This window comes from Lathyrus oleraceus, chromosome 5 (assembly GCF_024323335.1).
Source record: "Lathyrus oleraceus cultivar Zhongwan6 chromosome 5, CAAS_Psat_ZW6_1.0, whole genome shotgun sequence".
Taxonomy (NCBI): Eukaryota; Viridiplantae; Streptophyta; class Magnoliopsida; order Fabales; family Fabaceae; genus Lathyrus; species Lathyrus oleraceus.
Window position 1 is genome coordinate 371,683,263 of NC_066583.1, and position 18,686 is coordinate 371,701,948.

General features: G+C 40.9%; 1 non-coding gene across 1 annotated transcript; it reads left to right on the forward strand.

The window, feature by feature from the left end:
- Nucleotides 1–13,876: 13,876 nt before the first annotated feature.
- LOC127089082 (small nucleolar RNA R71) lies at nt 13,877–13,983 on the forward strand. Its single transcript, XR_007790860.1, has one exon. It is a non-coding gene; the product is annotated as a small nucleolar RNA R71 (small nucleolar RNA).
- The last annotated feature ends 4,703 nt before the right edge of the window (nt 13,984–18,686 follow it).

Consider the following 18,686-nt stretch of genomic DNA (forward strand, 5'->3'; position numbering starts at 1 on the left):
TGTAAGGGCCACCTCATGTTTAAATTTGCAAATTCGCATCATTAATAAAAGGATGTTTTTCAGTTAAAAGCGGTGTTCCCTGTTTTTCATTTATTTTTACAGTTTAAAAATAAAAACAAATAAAAATGGCAATGTTTTCATTTTCTTTTTTCAATTTGTCTCACCGGTTCTAAGCAATGCATGAATCAACATTCATGCAGATGCGATTCTTCTCCGGATCTCATTGACAACAATCCTGTTACACCCCTGTATGACTTCGACAATCCAATCTATCTTGCTGAAGAAGAGGACGAAGAAGATTGTGAACTGCCAGGGGAATTAGCCAGGTTGTTGAAACAAGAGGAGAAGGTGATTCAGCCGCATGAAGAACAGATTGAGGTGGTGAATTTGGGTACCGACGAGGTCAAGAAAGAAGTGAAAATCGGGGCTGCTTTGGAGGAAAGTGTAAAGAGCAGATTGGTAGTATTGTTGAAAGAGTATGTCGACATCTTTGCCTGGTCTTATCAAGATATGCCAGGTTTAGATACCGATATCGTTGTGCACAAGCTACCGTTGAGAACAGATTGTCCTCCAGCGAAGCAGAAATTGCGCAGAACTCGACCTGACATGGCGATGAAAATCAAGGAAGAAGTGCAGAAGCAGTGGGATGCTGGTTTCCTTGCTGTCACTAATTATCCGCCGTGGGTCGCGAACATTGTGCCAGTCCCGAAGAAAGATGGGAAAGTGAGAATGTGTGTGGACTACCGAGATCTGAATAGAGCTAGCCCGAAGGATGATTTTCCGCTACCTCACATTGATGTGTTGGTAGACAATATAGCTCAATTCTCGGTGTTTTCCTTCATGGATGGCTTTTCTGGCTATAATCAAATTAAAATGTCGCCAGATGATATGGAGAAAACAACGTTCATCACACCATGGGGTACTTTTTGTTACAAGGTGATGCCATTTGGTCTCAAGAACGCCGGTGCTACTTATCAGAGGGCCATGGTGACTTTGTTTCATGATATGATTCATCATGAAATTGAATGCTATGTTGATGACATGATAGCAAAGTCCCAAACAGAAGAGGGACATTTGGTAGATCTGGCCAAGTTGTTCGACCGGCTGAGACAGTTCAGACTGAGGTTGAATCCGAATAAGTGCACTTTCGGGGTGCGGTCCGGTAAATTGCTGGGGTTCATTGTAAGTGAAAAAGGAATCGAGGTTGATCCTGCTAAAGTAAAAGCTATAAGAGAAATGCCTGAACCGAGAACAGAGAAAGAGGTTCGTGGTTTCTTAGGTAGATTGAACTACATTTCACGGTTCATATCTCATATAACAGCCACGTGTGAACCAATATTCAAATTGTTGAGAAAGGATCAAACGGTCAGGTGGAATGATGATTGCCAAGCGGCATTTGAAAAAATAAAAGAATATTTGCAGGAGCCTCCGATTCTGATGCCTCCTGTGGAGGGAAGACCGTTAATTTTGTACCTGACAGTCCTCGAGGGGTCTATGGGGTGTGTATTGGGGCAGCATGACGAGTCTGGTCGAAAAGAGCATGCCGTATACTACCTTAGCAAAAAGTTTACCGACTGTGAAACAAGATATTCACTGCTCGAGAAAATTTGCTGTGCTTTGGCCTGGGCTGCTCGCCGACTAAGGCAGTACATGCTGGTTCATACCACTTTATTGATTTCCAAGATGGATCCAATCAAGTACATTTTTGAAAAGCCAGCATTGACCGGACGGGTTGCGAGGTGGCAAATGATTTTGACAGAATATGATATACAGTATACCTCACAAAAGGCGATCAAGGGGAGTGTATTGTCTGATTACCTCGCCCAGCAACCCATTGATGATTATCAACCGATGAAGTTTGAATTCCCTGATGAGGACATCATGTTTCTCAAATCGAAAGATTGCGAGGAACCAATCCCGGAGGAGGGGCCTGACCCTGAATCCGAATGGATTCTGATGTTTGATGGGGCCGTTAACGTGAATGGAAGCGGTGTTGGTGCTGTTTTGGTTACGCCGAAAGGATCCCACATTCCTTTTGCTGCCCGGCTAACATTTGAGTGTACCAACAACGTAGCTGAATATGAAGCTTGCATATTGGGGATTGAAGAGGCGATTGATTTGAGAATCAAGAACCTTGTCATATATGGAGATTCAGCTCTGGTGATAAATCAGGTTAACGGAAAATGGTATACGCATCAGTCTCATTTAATTCCATACCGGGATTATACGAGGAGATTGTTGACGTTTTTCACCAAGGTGAAGTTGCATCATGTGCCCAAAGAAGAGAATCCTTTGGCAGATGCTTTGGCTACTTTGGCCGCCTTGATTAAGGTGCAGTGGTGGAATCAGTTCCCCAGTGTTGAAGTAGGTCGTCTGGATAGACCGGCTTATGTGTTTGCTGTTGATACAACGTCTGATGATGAGAAGCCGTGGTATTATGATATCAAGCGCTATCTAGAGACTCAAGAGTATCCTGAGGGAGCATCTAAAAAGGACCGAAAGACTCTGCGGAGGTTGGCCATGGTGTTCTACCTGAATAAGGATGGGGTTCTGTACAAGAGGAATTTTGATTGGGTCTTGCTCAGATGTGTTGATGATAGAGAAGCAAGCCAATTGATGAAAGAGGTTCATGAAGGATCGTTCGGTACCCATGCCAGTGGGAATGCAATGGTAAAGAAGCTGCTGAGGGCAGGTTATTATTGGATGACAATGGAGGCCCAATGTTTCAATTTCGTGCGGAAGTGTCATAAATGCCAGATTTATGCTGACAAGGTGCACGTGCCTCCAAATCCGTTGAGTTTAATGTCGTCTCCATGGCCGTTTGCTATGTGGGGCATTGATATGATCGGAAAGATTGAGCCTACAGCTTCGAATGGGCATCGATTCATATTAGTGGCTATTGATTACTTCACCAAGTGGGTTGAAGCAGCCTCTTATACGAATGTGACGAAGCAGGTCGTTGCCAGGTTTCTGAAGAGAGACATCATTTGCAGATATGGGGTTCCCGAGAGAATCATTACTGATAATGGTTCTAACTTGAACAATAAGATGATGGCCGAACTGTGCCGGGAATTCAAGATTGAGCACCACAATTCTTCTCCCTATCGTCCAAAGATGAATGGGGCGGTTGAGGCAGCCAACAAGAATATTAAGAAGATTGTGCAGAAAATGGTGGTGACCTACAAAGACTGGCATGAGATGTTGCCGTTTGCATTGCATGGGTATCGAACGTCGGTGCGTACGTCTACTGGGGCAACTCCTTTCTCATTGGTATATGGAATGGAGGCAGTGTTACCAGTTGAGGTTCAGATTCCCTCTTTGAGAGTCCTGATGGACGTGAAATTGCAAGAGGCGGAATGGGTAAGGACCCGGTACGAAGAGTTGAGCCTGATTGAAGAGAAGAGGTTAGCAGCCATCTGTCATGGGCAACTATACCAGCAAAGGATGAAGCGTGCTTTCGACAAAAAGGTACGACCTCGGGTATATCACGTAGGTGATATGGTGCTGAAAAGGATCCTTCCTCCTCAAAACGATCGAAGGGGCAAATGGACACCGAATTATGAAGGTCCGTTCGTGGTCAAGAAGGTTTTCTCTGGTGGAGCCTTGTTGTTAACGACCATGGATGGCGAGGATTTTCCATCCCCTGTGAATGCGGACGCAGTTAAAAAATACTTCGTATAAAGAGACCCGCTGGACGAAAAGAATAAAATAGTCCAGGCAAAAATGGGCATCCCGGCGAACCAAAAACAGAAAGAAAGGTTCGGGCAAAAATTAGGGATAAAAGTAAAAATTGTACACCCGGCAAGTCGAAAACCTGAAAAGGCGACTTGGGCAAAAAAGGGTATCCCGGTGGACTGAAAACCAGAAAGGGCGGTCCAGGCAAAAGAGGGATTGAAACGAACAACTGCGTCTAGCATGATCGTTTGCGCTTTGGTTAAGGCATCATGGATAATACCCGGTAGGGATCAGTCGGAATCGTCTTGTTCAGAAGGCAGAAAGCACGGAGAGTCTGAGGACATATGGGGTGTAACCGAGTTGGAACTCGATGAGGTCACGGGTTTCACATTGCCATTAGGATAGATTTTTCCTTTTGTGCAATTACCTCTTTTCAGGAATTGCTTCCTTTGTATTGCTCAATTTGAGCCACACACTTTTTCAATCAATAAAATGCATATTCAGTCAAATAATTTTTGTTTTTGTTTTTCATTACCGCTTTGATTGCAAAAACATCCGATTATTTTTGATAAAGAATCTTGCATTTTAAGACATACATGTCCCTTCCAATGCATGTTTATAAGATTGAAAGCTTGAAATCTTATTCGGAAGGTTGAGTGACCCAAGTGTTGAAATCTTGACACGCCTGGGGCACGGTTTTATCTAACGATCTGTTTTGCAGGAATTGTTAGGTATTTTCACTCACTTATAGGTCGTGGCGTGGAAGCTGTTGACAAAACAAGTCCCCATGGAGTCCAATCAGGGACAAATGAATATGAAGGATTGACGAAGAGACGTTGAGACGTACGACGATCCTTGAATGATAATCAAGAAGACTCTTCAAAATCGGAAGACTGGAAAGTCTGTAGAAATTCCCCGCAAAGTCCAATCAGGGACAAGAGATAGAAGAATGGTGAAGAGACGTTGAGACGTACGACGGTCCTTGGAATTAATCAAGAAGACTCTTCAAAGTCGGAAAATTGAAAAGTCTGTATAGTCCCCAGGAGTTCGCATTCCTTCGAGCGCGGAGCGATTGGAATTCAAGATGATGGAGCAGAAAAGGTCCAGACGAGTCTGGGAATTCTCAAAAGTGGAAAGCTGATACGAGATTGGGAGGTGGATACCATGGTTCGACAAGTCGACGGGTGTTCTGTACCAACTTTTCTCATTTCCCCAGCGAGGTCCCCAAGCAGAGTCATGAGGACCAAATCCCCGGCAGATCCAAGGTCTGTGGTTCCCCTAGTAGGGTCAGGATGGTTATCCCCAGCAGGTGTCAGATCGATGCTTCCCCAGTCGCCAGGCCTGGAGGTTGCTGTTTCCCCAGCAGAGCTATCTGTGAGCATTTCCCCAGTGAAGTCGCCAGGTATTTGTGAGGGTTCCCCAAAGCAGAGTCGGGATTGATATCCCCCAGCAAGTCAAAGACTGTTGTATCCCCACAGAGTGCGTTGGTGGTTCTTATCCCCAGCAGTTTCCCGAGCGGATTGGGTGCAAAAAAAGGTTTCCCCAGCAAGGGTTGCCTTTTCCCAGCAGCAGCAGTGCCATTCCCCAGCAGGATGGAGATTGGAGTATTGGCGAGTTCCTCAACGGAGTGTCTCGTGCTCCCCAGCAGAATCCCTTGAGGGGGACGCTTTTTATGCATTCATCATGTAGAGTAAGCATAACATGTTGCATAGAAAAAATAAATCGCGTAGCATTTCCATAATTATGGAGCATTACGCAGAAAAAGTCATGCATCATATTGCAAGCATAAGCTAGTCTCAGGCCGTGGTTACTGTTTGAGAGGTGGTTTTGCCCAAAGGTGAAGGTGTTACTCCCAGGAGCTTAGCACCGTGGTTTTAATCAAAGGTGTTCCCCAGTAGTGCGATACTGGAGGAGGTTTCTGTCGTGCGAGACAGCAGTTGGTAGGTGTTACTCCGAGGAGTTTAGCCTCATGTTTTAATCAAAGGTATTTCCCAGTAGTGTGATACTGGAGGAATTTGTTTCTGTCGGACGGAGATGGAAATATTATGCGATCAGCGCAATTCAAGCCGTGGTTACCGCTTGAAGTTTTTGTTTCGCCGGATGGTGAAGGTGTTACTCGGATGAGTCTAGCATCATGATGTCAGATCAGCAATATTCCCTAGTAGTGCGATACTGGAGGAAGTTTTTCCGTCGGACGGAGATGGAAATGAAATCAAGGGATATTACGCGATCAGCGCGATTTTGGGGTTCAACTGGAGAAGAGGAAATGTTGATGCATTTTCTGGAGAACGGGGTTCAAATGGAGAGAAGGAAATGTTGAGACATTTTCTGGAGAGCGGGGTTCATATGGAGATGGGAGTTGAAGATTGTATCCGGGATGAGGTCCTCAGGAGTATCTTCTGTTCATGTGTCACCTAAGATTTTGGCGGAGGCCAACGGAAGTCGTTATGGGTGTCTTCTGAGGAAGAGATGCACATGTTACCTTCCTTTGTGAAGGTGTACCCTCTGATATGTCGCCCTCAGAGTGGTTTGGTGTTATTTCCGATGTTGCCAGCGGAATTATCACGAGATTGGGAGAACGGGGTTCAACTGGAGAAAGGGAGATGTTGAGGCATTTTCTGGAGAACGGGGTTCAAACGGAGAAAGGGAGGTGTTGAGGCATTTTCTGGAGAGCGGGGTCCAAATGGAGAAAAGGAGACACGAGGTGTTTTCTGGAGATGGGGTTCACATTGGCGATCGCGAGTTATCGTCAGGCGACTGGGGTTCAAACTAGAGAATGGGGTTCATTATTTTGGCAAACAGGAGAACGGGGTTCAAATGCAGTGATCAGGGATCATTTGTAAAAAAATTTCGGGGTTCAAGAAAATAAAAATAAAGAAAAATTTCGGGGTTCAAGAAAGGCATAAGAAAAGAGATAATAAAAATCCCCAGCGGATATGGGGTGTTCAGGCCATGGTTATCCCTGCGTTACCATTTGTTTTGGTATCCAGGTCGACGTTGTTGTTTCGGTGATCAGGCCGACTTTCTCCGTACCAGACGGATTTTTTTCTTTTCGAGATTGTTTCTTCGCCGATTCTGACAGGCGTTGTTAATTATTTTCCCATCAGAGTGCAAATTGTTAGTTTGTTCTTGGTATTCAATCACTCTTCATCCTGATCATCTGAAAGCCGAGGCTGTTCATATCGACAGGTTCACAGTGGATTGAATAGGGGCAGCTGTAACACCTCAAAATTTGCCCTCCTCTCTTGGGACTAGCATAATATATTGCATGTCATTTGTAGGTCATTAGGCATTGCATATTGCATATCATGTGGTTACATTGTGTAAATCATCCTCCTAAGTCTTGGTCAGAAGATAAGAGGTTATGATGCAAGCCTAGGGTTTTATTGACTGATCATTAGCCATCTGAGGATTGGGCTATGAATTAGGGTTTCATGATTCTCAAGGGGATTGGTCTTGATCTTGGTTGAAATGGTACATCATCATCATCATGGTATTGATATTATCCAAGAGGTTCAAGAGTTTGATCATACACCTTGAGATTAGGGTTTTGACCACTGGTCAACCCTAATCATCTGCATTAGGCCAATCAGGGCATGACAAGGAGGTGGGGTCTACAGTGGATATGGGGATCATCATGTGATTATATTGATCTTATGGAGGCTAGGGTTTCATCCTTGAGCCATTTCATCAGAGAATTGGGGCTCAGCTTGATCAGTGCATTGCCAAATTCATCTATCAGTTGAAAAAGTCAACTGTGGTCAACTATGCTTGATTTTATGGATTTGGAGGTGGGAGAGAGTTGGATACACTTCATTCATGTCTAAACAAGTTTCATTTGACATTTCAAACCTCAAGAATGAAGAAAATAAAGTCAGGAGAAAAGTTGCCAAAAATAGAAAGTGACTTGTAATGGAAGTTTCCAAAAATGGAAAGTTTTTCACCACAAAATTACATGTCCAAAAAAGCTTCAAATGGATTTTTGTTCAACATGAAAGTTGTAGATCTTGCTCTCACCTTTCCAAAAAGTCCAAGAACTTGAATTTCCCATGTATGGTTGACAAGATATGGTCCATTCATTTTCCAAAAATGCCTAAAATCAAAGTGGCATAACTTTCACATGGAATGTCCAATTTGAGTGATTTTTCTTGGAGCAAACCACATTTCACATGTACTTTCATGTTGCATAATCAAAATTCATCAAAAGAAGGCATGGCAAAAAGTCATTTTCCAAGTGAATTCATGTGTATTTTTGGCATGGCATAGTGAATTTGAGATTTACAAGGCATTGGTACATGAAACCACTTCCAACACACTCCAAATATCAAATGTGACTTGTGTGAACATTCATTTTACTGTTACATTGCCAATTGGAGAAGGTCATTTTTGGACTTTCACTTAAAATGCAATTAACACTAATCATTTGGATTTTTGATAATTGTGATTAAGGGAATGGATTAGCAGGGGTATATATTGTTAATCATAACAGAAATTGTTAAACACATCACATTTCTCAAGGATCATAACAGAATTTCTCTCAAATTCTCTCAAATTCTCCAAAAAACTTCATCACACTTTTTCATCAATTCTTGTGGATTTCTTCATCAAACTTGCTCGTGTTCATTGGATCTACACTCCATAAGCAATTGTGAGTGACTGTTTTGCTGAATTCGTGGCTAAAGCTTCAAGAAAGTGGACTGTTTAAAGCTTGCACAACAATGGAGTTTTGAAGATTCTTGCAATTGGTGCTGTTTCGAGCTAGCCTAATCACTCCATTCAACTTCCTCATCAATAAGCATCATCTGTTTTGGTGAATTACGCGTGGAAACATCAAGATTCGCAGCTGCCATCATCATAAGGTGCCAATTCGATTTCCTTAATTGTGTGAATCATGATATGCGTTTTGTAGGCCCTGCAATGTAGATCTTCATGATGCTTATAGTTTTTAATTTGATTGAGTATTGGATGAGAAATCTGAGTTTGAATGTTTGGATGTGATTCTTTTTTCACTCGATCCCGTCGCTATGCTTAGAGTTAGGTTAAATCATTTACATATCCTTAGTCCTTGTTGGAAGACGGTTCTAATGATTATAAGTTTGTTGAATTTGGTGAGAATTTGTTGTTCTTCATTTTCTGCAAATTCTGGTGATGTTTTGGTGAAGAACCGATGAAACTCGCGTTTGATCCTATATCCGCCTGGCTTGGTTTTAAAATGTGTTTCCCGCCATGCCTCAACCAATAGAAACGCGCCACTGCGTTTAAGTGGAACGGCGCCGTTTTGGCCAAGTTCTTAAGTATTACAAGTTTGCCATTATCAGATTAATTGGATTTATTTCTTATTTCTTTTTCATTTCTTTTTCATTTTTGATGCTTGATCTTTAGAAAATCATAACTCACTCATTTTTTTATCCAAATTGAGTGAGGTTTTTTTCATGATGCTTCTTGTAATGTGTAGAATTTAATCATGAGTTTTGTGATTTTTGTGCACGTGTGGAAAATTAAAATGCTTAGGGATTGATTCAATGTGTTCATTTTGTATATGTCTTGCCATATCTTTCATAAGATGATGATGCTTTCAAAGAAATGGATGAAATTTTTTGTGCATGTTCTGGACACTTTGATGGTGATTTTCATGTAGAGTTTGTAATTTTTAGATTCCTGGATGTTGAGATATGAATTTTTGAATAGAGGTGTGACAATTTATGTCACACCAAGCTTGATGAACTTACTGATTTTATTTAAAATGCTTAGGGATGTTGATTTGAGCTGAAATTTTGCATGGTTGAACATATGAATGTTTAGATCACATGTGATTTTTTCTGGAATTTTTGATATCATTTTCTATTTGATTGATAATTTTCTTCTCTGTGTGGTCATTTGGTGACATTGTGTGACACATGTTGGCATTTTGCTTGTGAAATTCTCATGGTGTATTGGATGGATGTGGAATTTGACATGTGGAGTGTAGACACATTATAGGTCATTGTGGTTTTGATCCCATTCATTTATCTTGTATTGTCACTGTTTTATGATTTTTGGAAGTTGATGTTTGTTTGGATACCTTGTGTTGGCTTGTTTGAAATTGTCTGAACTTCTTGATTTTCATTGACCTACTTTCATTGATCCAAATGAGCTGAAATTTGACTTGATATTCATTGGATATGTTATGTTGATACTTGAATTTTTATGGAATTAATTGAAGGGTTTTGGTATGGATTTGATTGAGGTCATTCTGTTTGGTCATTTGAGGTTGCAAATTGCATGTGTGATACCTTTTTGTGCATAAAATGATAATGGTGATTGATATGAGCATGGGACCAATTGCATTTGCTTTTAATTTGTTTGAATGTGATTTTGGATGATTTTCACTTGCTGTTTTGATTTTTTCCTCTCCTTTGGACCCTAGGCTTGGCCTAGTGGTCTAGTTTCTCATGTTTGGTTTAGATTTTCAGGTTGAAATGCAAAAGGCTAAAGGGGAAAATTCAAGTTGTAAATTGAGTTTGTTTGATGTTGTAAACTAACATTGACCTTGTGTTGTAGGGTTTGATGCTTGAGTTTGAGCTCATGGCTTGCACTTATGTGCATTAACTTGTGTTTGATTGTACAGATTAACATTTGCTGTTTACTGTTGATTTGTCTGAGTACTGATGATACTTGATTGATTTCAGGTACATTTAGTTGCTTACAGTTCCTTGAGAACTTGCTTGCTGTTGCTTGGTTTTTAAACCAATTGAGGTAGACTTCCTATTCTCCATGTAGTCTGGAAGACCTGGCCTGTTACTTGGCCAGGCAACTGTCTGAAGTCCTCCTTAAGAGGCGATGTTTGTGCTTGTTTACTTTTGTGCCAAGCAGGTAAAGACCTTGATTAAGGCAATTGGTGGATCAAAGAGATATGCAATCTATCTCCCACTATTCTGTTGAGTCGTCCCTCTGCTCACACCACTGTGTTGACGCATTGGGACATTAACCCAAGATCTTGTACTTTGTACAGTTGTGTCAGAGTCTTGAGCGTAGAAGGGTCCCTCCATTCTGGACCCACGCTCCTTTGTCTGAAGCTCTCCCTGGCCAGGGATAAGAGCTGTGAAGTCTCATCTTCACTCACCTTTCATCAGCTTCACCTTAGCCTCTCAATGGCAAGGTTAAGAGCTAACTCTACCCTTGTACAGATGACTTGCCTTGGCAGTCGAACCCTTTGTTTGAGCCTCACTTGATTGGATATAGTGTGTGCTATGTGAAATACTTGCTTTGTTTTGTTTATGATTGCATGCTTGTTTTTCCTGGTTAGGATTAGCTTGCTTATGCAAGTCAGGATAGAAACCTTTACATAGGGCAATGATGCATGATAACACTAGGCTCGAGTCCAGCTCCCTGGTAGTGTGTCTCCCTTTGTATCTGGCTAGAATTTCTATCCCTTTCAGGGGAACTACGTCGCCCTGATCCTCGTTCCAGACGAGGTACGTAGGCAGGAGGTCGTGCGAGACCTCTCCGGGCACTTTTTTTTTTTTTGTATGTTTGTCTGACAATTGCTAGGCTCGAGTTCCCGACTCCTTAGCAACTTGTTGTTTGTTTGTTCTTGTTGTGTGCTTGGAAGCCGGTGTAAGTCCATCAAGTGGCATCTGGGTTCCAGTGTGTGTCTGTTTTGGTTCGGATGCTGATGTAAGTCCAGCGATTGGCGTTCGGGTTCCATGTTTGCCTGTGTTTGTGTGTGTCCTGTTTGGCGTGCGTGAGCCGAACTACGGCAACTCTGATTCTCGTTCCAGACGAGATACGTAGGCATAGGACGCGATGTCCTAGCGAGCCCTCTTCCTCTTAACCCCACCCGCGTTCCTTGTGTGTGTGTGATGTTTTAGCAACCTTTTCTTTCTTTTAGAACGTGGATCCCGTCGAGTACGACGGACGTGAGGGGTGCTAATACCTTCCCCTTGCGTAACCGACTCCCTTACCCTTTCTCTTTGGTCGCGAGACCATGCTTTTTCTAGGTTTCTCTGAGCGTTTCCTTTCCCTATTTTGGGATAAATAACGCGCAGTGGCGGCTCTGTTTGTTTTTGTTTTAGCCCGCCGGTTGTTTTTCGCGGATGCGACAGCAGGATATATGATACCTGCCTCTAATAACTTCGTTACTTCCTTCTTCACTACCTCACTCAGGATCGGGTTTAGTCTCCTCTGATGTTCCCTAGAAGTTTTACAGTCTTCTTCTAGCATGATGCGATGCATACAAATAGAAGGACTTATCCCTTTAAGATCGGTGATGTTGTATCCTAGTGCGGTTGGATATTTTCTTAAGATATGTAGGAGTTTTTTGATTTCGAGTTTTCCTAGGTCTGCATTTACTATCACTGGTCGTTCAAGTTTTGAGTCTAGGAATTCATATCTCAGATTTTTGGGAAGTGTTTTCAAGTCGAGGGTTGGTTTCTTAAGGCATTGCGTAGGATCCGGTGTTATTGCTAAACAATGGTTCAGTCTGTCTTCTACACGATAGTCAGACGATTTGTCATTTTCTAACTCTGTTTCTTTTATGCATTCGTCGATGATATCCATGAAGTAACATGTGTCATCTATTGCAGGTGCTTTCAAAAATTTGGAAAGACTGAACTCAATTTTCTCTTCTCCTACTTCAAAAGTGAGTCGTCCTCGTTTTACGTCTATGATGGCACCGGTGGTTGCTAAGAAAGGTCTTCCCAATATAATGGGGGTAACTTCATCTTCTCTTATGTCCATAATTATAAAATCGGTTGGAATGTAGAATTGACCTATGCGCACGGGAACGTTTTCAAGAATTCCTACAGGATATCTAACGGAACGATCCGCTAATTGCACAGACATTTTAGTTGGTCTTAATTCTCCCATTTCCAGTTTCTTGCATATGGATAAGGGCATAACACTGATACCGGCTCCTAAATCGCATAGAGCTTTGTCTATGACAAATTTTCCTATGTGATAGGGTATAGAGAAACTACCAGGATCTTTAAGTTTTTGAGGCATATTCTGGATTATAGCGCTACATTCAGCAGTGGGTGTAACGGTTTCGCTATCTTCAAGTTTCCTTTTATTAGAAAGAATTTCTTTTAAGAACTTAGCATACGAGGGCATCTGTGTAATAGCTTCTGTGAAAGGAATGGTGATGTTTAATTGTTTCAGTAGGTCAACAAATTTTTTAAATTGGCCCACGTCTTTGGTTTTAATTAGCCTCTGAGGATAAGGGATAGGTGGTTTGTAAGGCGGTGGAGGTACATAAGGTTCTTTCTTCTCTACGGTTTCCTTATTACTCTCTTCCTTTTCCTTAGGTTTACTTTCTTCCTCAGTTGGCTTTTTAGAGTTTTGGTTTTCAATTCTTGGATCAGATGGTCCTTCTACCTCTGTTCCACTTCTTAATATAATTGCATGAGCGTGGCTTTTCGGGTTAGGTTGGGGGTGTCTAGGAAATGTACCAGTTGGGGCTGCAGTAGGCGCTTGTTGTTGAGCTACTTGTGAGATTTATGTTTCCAGCATTTTGTTATGGGTAGCCAGGGCATCTACTTTACTTGCTAATTGTTTAATCTGTTCGTTAGTGTGTACATTCTGGTTTAAGAAATCTTTATTGGTTTGCTGTTGAGAAGCTATGAAGTTCTCCATCATGATTTCCAAGTTGGATTTCCTAGGAACGTTATTGTTAGGTGTAGATGGGGTCGGCTTTTGATATCCAGGTGGTATAGCTGGGGCTTGATTGGGAGCTTGTCCTGGTGCGTATAAGGCATTGTTGCTCTTATATGAAAAATTAGGATGGTTCTTCCAGTTTGAGTTATAGGTGTGCGAGTAAGGATTTCCTTGTGCATAGTTCACCTGCTCTGCTTGGATTCCTGTTAGGAGTTGACAATCTGTAGGAGTGTGACCTTGGAGTCCACAGACTTCGCAATTTTGAGTCACGGCAACCACGGTGGCTGGAGGTGATACATTTAAACTTTCAATTTTCTGGGCAAGAGCATCCACTTTTGCATTAACATGATCAAGGCTACTTATCTCGTACATGCCACTTTTCGTTTGAGGTTTTTCTACCATTGTTCGGTCGCTTCCCCACTGATAATGGTTTTGGGACATACTCTCGATAAGTTGATAAGTGTCAGCGTAAGGTTTATCCATAAGCGCACCACCTGCGGCGGCGTCTATTATTAATCTTGTGTTGCATAAGAGACCATTATAGAAGGTATGAATTACTAACCATTTTAAACCATGGTGTGGAAAAAGTCTCATCATGTCTTTGTATCTTTCCCATGCTTCGAAAAGAGACTCGTTATCTTTCTGTTTAAATCCATTTATCTGGGCTCTTAACATAGCTGTTTTGCTTGGAGGAAAATATCGGGCAAGAAAGACTTTCTTCAACTCATTCCATGTGGTGACTGAGTTGGAAGGAAGAGACTGAAGCCATCTTCTAGCTTTATCTCTTAACGGAAAAAGACGAAGTCGAATTGCCTCTGAAGTGACACCATTAGCTTTAACAGTATCAACATATTGAACAAATACGGATAAATGAAGGTTTGGATCCTCGGTAGGATTTCCAGAGAATTGATTCTGTTGCACTGCCTGTAACAGCGAAGGTTTAAGTTCGAAGTTGTTTGCTTCGATTGTGGGTGGAGCAATACTCAAATGCGGCTCGTCTTGCGATGGAGCGGCGTAATCTCGAAGAGCACGAGCTGGTTCTTCCATCTCGGGTATCGGTGAAGGAAGAAGATTTTTAAGATAAAAAATTTCGATTGGAGGAAGATTGTTTGCAGCACGATACTCCTGAATTCGTCGTAAGACTCGGAGATATCGTTCAACGTCATTGATTCGTAAGTAATACGGTTCGCCTTGTGAGCGAGTGTGTGACATACAAATCAACGAAAGAAAGAAATAAAAATTGCCTTAGTCTCTACAGCGTAACGGAAGAGTTACGATATCGACTAAATAAAAGTCCCCGGCAACGGCGCCAAAAAACTTGATCGCGACTTTATGAGTCTATTGGGGTATTAACTGCAAGTGCACAGTCTAATCGTGTAGTAATAAAAGATATCGATCCCACAGGGACTTATGAATCGATATACTGTTTTCTAAGGTTACTTCGTAAAGCTAAGGCGGATGATACTTTGTTGATTAGGGGGAAAAATAAAACTAAAATAAGATCTAGATTAAATATCAAATAAGCGGATATCGGTATGCAGTTCGTCGTAATTAGTGAATCAAATCTTCGTTGGTTTCGTAGTTTTAAAATAAATCTTTTCAGTAGACACTATTGATTTAAAAGCCTTTTCTCAAACTCTCGCTCTGTTGAATAGACTATGACTTTATATTAACGTGCGCTGTCACTAATTAGTTGAGTCCAAAATCACTTTTTGAAAACAATAGAATCTATAGAAACTCTTTTTAAGAAAATGCTAACCATTTAAACACCCTTGTCTCAAACTCTCGCTCGTTTGACTTAGATTATATAATTAAACTTAAATGCTTAACTCTCGTCCTCACATTTAACCTTTAAAAATACTTTTTGAAAATGATTAGAATTTAATTAACTCTAAAAATTGCTTTCGCCCTGATTTAAAATTAATGTCCAATTTACACTGTCCAGTTAAAAGCTCAAACCGTCGTTCTATTGATTTTAACTTCTTTATGTCTTTTACTCTCGTACAAAAACCTTGGTATTAACTCTGTAAATTGAGACCATAAAAAGAATGATTATGTTTTTAAACAAAATTAAACCAACTTAGTTTTGATTCCTTCATTCCGCTTACTTTACATACCGATATCTAAGTTTATTTAGCCAGACATGCTAAACAAGCCTAAACAATAATTATGCTTACATACAGCCATATCAGACAGACATTATAAATAAATAGCAGTGCAGAGCATATATAAATTTAAACAATAAAATTAAAGAACCTGTAAAACTAATAGAAGTCTTGATTATTCCTAGCTTCGATGCTTGAACTCTCCACCACAAACCGGTTGGATTTGTTCTTACAATCTTCGATCGGACAAGAAAATAAAAACGAAGGAATAAAATACTATGATCTAACGTAAGGTTAGATCCAGTAAAAATTACACAATAGTTTCCGGTGTAGAAACTATTGTGAGAAAATTAATTGAATGCTTTAAAATTGACTAGAAAAGGAAAGGAAATAAAAATTGCTAGGAAAGTAGAGTGCTGGAAAATAAGAAAAACAGTAAAAAATAATGCGGTGCCGAAAACTGGAAAATTAAGCGAGAGCTGCAGGGTTCCACAATTGGTCCTATTTATATCAATCCATCAAGTGACCGTTTCTTCCATTCAGTAGGTTTCCTCACGTCAACTGGTCAAGCGAAGAAAGAGGAAGAACGTGCTTCTGTTACGCGTCAAACCCAAAAATATAGGAATGGGGGTGTGACGTTCGTCACACCATGTGTTACGCTCATAACACAAAGCAGGGGGGCGTGACGCTCTTCACACCTTGTGTGGCGGTCGTCACAGCTTTAGCGCTTCTAGTTGATAGTTGTGGGCTGGGCTTTAGTGGAAATTGCTTCTTATCATCTTTTTGCACCTCCTTTTCTTTCTTTTCCACGTATGCTTCAAATAATGTTGCCTGGAATAAATAGAAGGAAAATACCAAGTAATATCGAATAATATAAAATAATTCGAAACAAATAATAATATAATTTAATTAAATCGAGTCCAAAAGTGTGATATTATTTCATGTTATCAGCAGTCTCCTCGACCTTGCATCAGAAGATCAAGTTCCCGGTCAACGGAAGAATTATCATTGTCTGTGGTGAGGAGGATATTCTGGTCAGTAACCTGTCTACATTCAAGTATGTAGAGGTAAAAGGTGAGATTCATGAGACCCTGTGTCAGACCTTTGAGGCAGTTCAAGTCAAGGACGCAGCTCCAGTGGAAGAGGTTAAAGCAGGTGCCTCTATTTTGTCCTTCAAACAGGCAGAAGCCCTGGTAAATTCAGGTGTTGCTCCCGGTTGGGGACGTCTGGTGGATTTACTTGTAAAGGAAGACAAGTTTGGGATTGGGTATCAACCAACATTGACTTCTACAACTTCAACGCCTCAGACTCGTCAGGGGCCGATTACTTTCTCCAGTGCTGGCATCATTCAGTACGGCCATGTCTCTGCAATCAACAAAGAAGATGGGGATAATGATTGCGACATTGACAACTGGGTGCATCCAAGGGTCCTGAGTGAAGTTCTCCGCAACTGGTCTTCTGAAGAGATTATCCAAGTCACTCTTCTTAAAGAGTAATTTTCTTTGTTTATTCATGCATATCCAAGTCTTACGTTCCGCCCAGGGTGTGATGACTCATTGTAGGGCTCATCTATGTGGATACCTGCATTTTTTATCATAAATAAATGACGTCTTTTTGCATTCAAAAATTTTGTTCACTGTTGTAATACCCCAAAATTTACCCTTCATTTTTGGAAGCATGAGATTATGTTTCACACTGCATTAGCATCATACTAGGTCGTACTCATTGCATACTATATCAGTGACTTGGGAAATCAGGGTTTGATTGACCACTCCTTAACTAGAAGGAGCCCACACAAAGAAACACTGAGAATTGAACTTCATTCTCCAAATATACAAGTCTCAAGGTGTTCCATATGTCTTATGATGGTCCACAGTCCATCAATGGAAGATTCAAAGCTCTCAGAGTGTGCATATGGATTTAATCAGAAATCAGGGTTTCGTGGCTATCTGCAACAAGAAATGTTTGGTTGGAAGTGAAGGGGCTCATTCATGTCATGATTAAAGAGGCATATTGGCCTATGGGGATTCACAATTATCACAGAAAGATCCATTGGCAATCAGTGCAATCAGTTCCTAGTCATTTTTGCCCTAAAACTAGGTTTTGGTAAAAAAACCGGTTTATTTCTGATTCCTTGAGTGAAACTCATTTCCATGGCCCTCCACATGTCCACAAGGGTCTACATGCAAAAAATCAGCTCTTTATTTGAGCCAGAGGTGCTTCAATTGATCAATGGAATCGGGAATCAGCCAGTTTGGGAAAAGTCAATTGTGGGGCCAGAAAAGTGAACTCCTGACATTTTGAAAGTGGAATCTCAAAATTCATGCCTAAGAGAGCCTACATGTGAAATTTGATCAAGGTTGGATCATGGATTCATCATTTAATCAGGAGTTGGAAAAGTTACTAAATTTAGAAATAGTTGACTTTCCATTTAAGGCAAGTTTTTATGGTTTTTATACCCACTTTAAGCCTATATTACATCAATATGCAAGCTCCATTTGAAAATTTCTCCAACATGAAAGTTGTTCCTATTGTTCCAAGATTTCTAGAGATATAAAGTTTGTTTCATTTGGATTAAAATTGAGAAAGTTATGCTTGGTCAAAGTAAGACTTTATTTTAGGACACTTCGAAAATTTTCTAAGTCCAAAATTTGCAAGATTTGTCAAGACTTATGGGTCAGATTTCTTGCACTTCAAGGCATCTTTTGAAAATACTTTCTTCAAAACAGTTGTACCTTGATATGTCCTCTTTCATACCTTTTTGGAACCACCCCATTTGGATCATTGGTTTGAAAGATACACTCATCTAAAGTTGGTATCATAGACTGGATTTTTTGACAGCATTTAGGCCAAACTGGCCCAACCATTTTGCAGCTATGGGACCTGAACTTTATGGCCATTTTTTACCTCTTTCCACTCATCATTTCAACTTGTGTTCAACATGAAAGATGTTAAGCTCCATGCCCTCTTCCTACTATTTGCATTGCCTTACCATTTGGACATGTATTCATCAAGATACAAAGCCTTAAAATCACCTATTTGGTTTGTTTTGATGCTGCACAAGAAAACCAGTCAGACCACAAAATTGACCAACCCTTGCATTTCCTCATTTGGCCATTTGCTTTATGTCCACTAACTTTAGTTTTGCCACAATTAGATTTCCTAATATCACCTCACTTTTGGCACTTTTTGCTAATGGATCCAAACCATACCCTTAAGCCCATTCAAACACTTAAAATCCTACATATTTAAGGCTTATAAACCCTAATCTGA